A 5,499-nucleotide genomic window follows, 5' to 3' on the forward strand; every position below is an offset into this window, starting at 1 on the left:
CCGGCAGCTCCGCCGGGCTCTGTGTGGAAGCGAAGAATCCCTGGGCCTGGTGCCTCCGCTCCCCGTCTCGGTGCAGCCCGGGATAAACCTGCTCGGTGCGGGCTCACGTTCCTCAGCGAAACCGAAACCTTGCAAAACGAGCCCATTCCAAACCCGTGACCATACCTGAAACCCTCAGTGGTCGTTTTCTCAAGCGCTGCTGCTGGAGACAGAAGAGTATCATCCTCTCTCTCAGCGTGGCCAGGTCGAAATTGGGCAGAACATTCATTATTTCTAGTTTTAACCATCAGCGTTAGAAACTGGAGCACAACTTTCAGCCAGAACCCGGCAGGTCTGTGCGTGTGTGTTCCTGGTGTTGCGTTTCTTAACGTCAGTGTAAGTGTGGGTTTTCTGTGGACGAGCTGGGAAAGCTGTGTCGGGAACTGTGCTTCAGTGCCCCTGTGCTCTTACAGCTGCTGGGTACATCAGAGGCAGAACAGGAGTTTGGACTGCAGTCTGGAAGCGGTATCTTTCCTGGATGTTTTTGTGTATGTGCTAGCTATTTATGCTGGCGTTTTACTTGACGCATTAATTCTTTGACATTTAAGTGGAAACAAATACAATAATGTTGTTAACTTCTGCTCTTTAATATCTTTAAGTGTAATTATATCTTAAGAGCCATTGAGTGAGCTGAAACTACTTTTTCAGTGTTTCCTTTTCTTTCATTATAAACTGGACGTCCCCTTCATTCTTCTTACATGTTCAGCCTTCTGTTTAGTAAAGGTCTTACTTGGCTGTGCCAGCACAACATCTTCAGAAACTTGATAAATAAGAAGCAAGTTCTTGCTCTTTTTGATGTTTGGTGATCCCAAAGCACTGAGGGTATAAATTGGAATCTTGTTTCTTCATATGTTCTCCTAATTAAATGTTCTGGTGACATATTATTTTTTTGACTTGCAGGTAGAGGAAGCATAGGGAAAATTATCTTAATTTGTTTTCAGACCACTTGGGAAGAGAATACGTAGCCCTCACAGCTAGCTACGTGGGAAATCCTAAACAGTTACAATGCAAAAAATCATCTGTGTTGCTTTCAGACTTGATTTTGAGTGTTGGCTTAAATTATTAGTGCATCTTACTTACACGTAACACATCACCTCATTTGTTAGATAAGCTGTTAGGTTAGATTTCTTCAAAATTGCAATTAAAATGCTTTGGAAAAATGACTAGATTCATTTTGGTCTCTGCTAAATTGTTGAGAGAGAACAGCTTGGCTGTGATTATTTACACCCCCACAGGTGAAAATTAACTAATTGAAAGAGCCTGGGGCTCGCAAGGAATGCATTCCATTGCTTTGTCATTAATGACTTTTCTGATCTGTTTGTCTGATGGTGATGTCCTTGTAGTGAGAAGCCTGAGCGCACAATGCTCTAGGTAACAATAGAATGGCATGAAATTACTGTATGGTGGAATGATTTTAGATCTCTGTAAGTGCTTGCCAGCCCCCTTCTATGATTTCCTGATCAAACAAACTAATGGTTGAGTGAGGTAAGACATGAACACATTACAGTGAAATAATTGAGTGACGAGGTAAGACATGAACACATTACAGTGAAATACCTGAGGAGCAGATATGTTAGAAAAATGAAACTGATACTAGAATGAGATAGAGAAAGGGACACGAGGCCTGTTAAGTTATGTTGTGTCAAAAGAAAGGAGTGTAAAGAGCAGTGGGAGAAGACGGATGTAAAGGCAAAAGTGATCTGCTTCTGGTGCAGAGGTTGAAAGAGGGGTACCTGGCTTCATGGTCTTCAGTACTGAAGCTGAATGTTGCCAAGTCAGTGGGCAAATGAAGTGTGGTTTGAATGCAGGCCTCCTGGTATGGTGGTGATCCCTTAATGACTTCTAAATGACTGTAAACAGATCAATTGTCTGTGTGAAACCTCAGGGTTGTTGGTTTGGAGCCCTAGTGCTCAGTTGTCATATTGAATGTCACTTCTGTGGCTTCAGCTGTCAGAGGCTGTGCTTACTGATCAGAAAGGAGAAACAAAGTATTTGATCAGCAATTCAGAAACAGGAGGTGCCTGAACAAGGTGGGTTATTAGATGCACAAGCTTGCCTGGACTGCACAATATGAAGTCTAATAGTTCTGGAGGAACAAATAGGCAAAGAGGGCTGAAACATCTAAATCAACAGGAGACACTGGAGACTGTAATCTCTGAATTTATCTGCAGAGCTGGGCTGTCTTTTTACATAGAATCTTAAGAAGTTGTCAAGAAGTCAAAAGTAATTGAGGAGCGAGAGCTAAAATACTGTTCCAGAATGAGGAAATGGTAAAGAAAGGAAAATCTTAAAACGGAAGTGGATGGTAAAGAGGGTAATTGTGGAGTTGGACTGCAGTGCCAGCTTTGTTTTGTGTCGGTTTACCTTATTGTTAAGTGTCTGTGCTTAGGGAGGATCTTGACCTTGGATTTTGAGAGCTGCAATGGTCCCAATGTCATGTTGCCTTGGATAGTAACAAGTGTTCTGGCATTGACCTTTTCCTCTGGTAGTAAGGCCAGTAGGCTGTGAATTTAGATACATGTCTCTGAAGGTAATTTAGCCCTGTACTTTCTGTTAATGCAGTGTTTTCAATTCTGCCTTTGATTTCCAGGCCCTTGAACATTTTCTGATGAGGGTATGGATGCCTGTGTAGTCAATGTAAGCCTGCTGACAATCTTAGTTACCTTTCTGATGGTTTCAGACAGAGTTAATCCATTCATAGACTCCTGTAACCACTGGCTGACTGTGAGATGTAGCCGCTGCTGTTTCGCTTCTGGCTTTGTCTGCAGTTGAACTTTGCCATGTTCTTGTTACCTGCTGATGTTCATCGTGCAAAGTGGGTTATCTCTGTTCTAGAGTATGTTTTTTTTAGAAAGAGAAGCAAGGTTGGTCTCGTGGGAAGCTTTCCATGTAGTGGCAGAGACTTCAAAGAGTGGCAGAGTTAATTGCAGAGAGAGGATCTTAGCAGTGTTGTGTTCAGTGATTTTTGCTGGCAGACCAGTCCTGTGCTGCCTTATGGATCAGTCCTGGCGTTTTATAATACAGGATTTGTAGGCCTGAATTTTGAGAATAACAGAAGTTTATGCATAGGCGAGCCTGGTATTTCCTAGGTTGGTGTGAATTTCTGATCTCTCGTAGATGGGGAGAGGACACAATTTTGCCATTGTGTTTGAGCTAACATTTAATGAAGTAAATTCAGAGTGTGCATTAGTAAATAGAGTTTTGTTGCAACTCTGAACTTGCCTTTCAGGGGAGGGAAAGCATTCAGTAATAACTTCATAATAATAGATTTTACACGAACAAATTGTGATATATGCAAAGAAACTGTTTTCTTTCCTCCTTTATTTAACCTGACAAACAGGAAGAATACTGCATTTGGTTTACCTGATCTTTCTTCAGAGTGTGTCTTGGAAGCATTGTGGAGGGAAGATCATCTCTCAGGATGCTTAGTAAAAGCTGTCACTGGGTAGTTTAAGCAGATTTACTTTTCACATTAAAAAGAAACAAATTGTGATATATGCAAATAAACTGTTTTCTTCTTTCCTCCTTTATTTAACCTGAGAAACAAGAATACTGCATTTGGTTTGTCTGATCTTTCTTCAGAGTGTGTCTTGGAAGCATTTTGGAGGGAAGATCATCTCTCAGGATGCTTAGTAAAAGCTGTCACTGGGTAGTTTAAGCAGATTTACTTTTCACATTAAAAAAATGGCTGTTTCCTGATGTTGCTGTTAATAAGCAAACAAAATCCACCCCAAAACCTTAATTAGTTTGTTCCATAACACGTTGGCTGCAGGTTCCCATCTTTATGCTTTCCTATCAAGTACCAGGAAGAGTGTCTCTCAAATACTGACCTCATCTTCACGGCAGTTCTTACTCTGCTACAGTGTAAGATTGTCCTTTTCCACAGTAGGCTCAGTCATTCATTGTGTTTAGTTTTGGGAGAAATAATTTAAGTCTGTTTGACATGGCAAAGATTCCCTCCCTTCAGAGTAAGGAGACTGTGAGCTGTGATTTGTGAGCCAGAACAGTGTGATGTATTTCGAGCAAACAACAACAAAAAATGTTATTCTCTTTTTACAGGTGAAGTTCTAAAGAATTTAAATAAGTTCTACAAAAGAAAAGAAATCCAAAGACTAGGAGCAGACAATGGATTAGATGGTAAGAAAGTGTTTTAAGACTTTTAAAATATGAAATCTGTTTTTTGTCAGATATGGTATTACATCTGATCTTTTATGGGTCTCACAACACTGCTTGTTTAGATTTTCTCTGTCACTTGGTTCAAATAACCTTTATATTTAAGGGTAATATATCATATTGGGGTATAGGCTTTTAATGGACTACCTCAGTGTTTTGTTGGATGTTTACAAATACGGTTTTGGGATCACAGTCACACTCACTTTGTACCCCTTTTTTTTTTTTTTCAGCTCGCCTGTTTCACCAAGCGTTTATAAGCTTTAGGAAGTATATCATGGAATCCAGTTCTGTGAGTGCTGATTTGCATATTATTCTCAATGATATATGCTGTGGTGCAGGCAAGTATCTGGGGTGCTTGTAAAATAAAATACACTTTTTTTTTTCCTTGGTTTTGCCCTCTGTTCTTATCTACCTACGTGGGTACCCCCCCTTACTATGCTGTAAGAGAGGTTAAAAATCACTGTGTCCCCATCAGAAACTGTTGTGCCCCATCCCTGGGAGTGTTTTGCCTTGAAGTTATAGCAGAAAATAAAGAGGTGAGAAGCAGCCTGTTGTTCTACGGCGTCTGTTCGTTGCTGAAACGAAATCAGTGCTGCTCAGTTTACGCTGTCTTAAAAATTGGGTAGTCACTAGGGGGCACTTTGAGAGCTTTCTCCTGGCCAGGTGGCTTCAAATACTTGGGAATGCATCTCGGTGACTGCCGTTTCCCTGTGGCACTAGCAGAGGTGTTTGCTTGATTACTGCGTAGTGTGTTGTAATTAACAGCACTTAACCAAGAGATGGTGCTGGCTGGTATCAGCAGAAACAGCCTGCTGCAGAGTTTGAGCTTCAGAACACGGGCATAGTTTTGTGTGATTTTAATGATAGTAATTAAAAGGTCCCAGTGGGCATTACTTTTCTCTTACATGTAAATGTGTAGACTTTAAATATGTACCTTCTTAGGAAATGTAAAATGTCATTTTATATTAGCTTTGCAAACATCTTCCACAGGGTTTCCCCACTTCCACTCCTTATTTACTTATATGTGATCACTGTTTATGTATGCCTTAAAACTCACATATAGAGGAGTATAAAGTGTTGTTTATTGTGGCAGTTTTGAAGTGTTTAGTTGAGTTTTGCTTGTCCAAAGATGATAATTGAAAATACTACAGTTTTCAAGTTCTTACACTTTTTCACAATAAGTTTGATTCATTGAATGCTAATTCTTAATAAAAAAACCCAACAAAACAAAACCCACTGCTTTTTGTGTGTGTTTTGATAATAATATGTTTTTTGAGATCCAAATAG

This window comes from Chaetura pelagica, unplaced genomic scaffold (assembly GCF_000747805.2).
Source record: "Chaetura pelagica isolate M959 unplaced genomic scaffold, ChaPel_1.0 scaffold112, whole genome shotgun sequence".
NCBI classification, from domain to species: Eukaryota; Metazoa; Chordata; class Aves; order Apodiformes; family Apodidae; genus Chaetura; species Chaetura pelagica.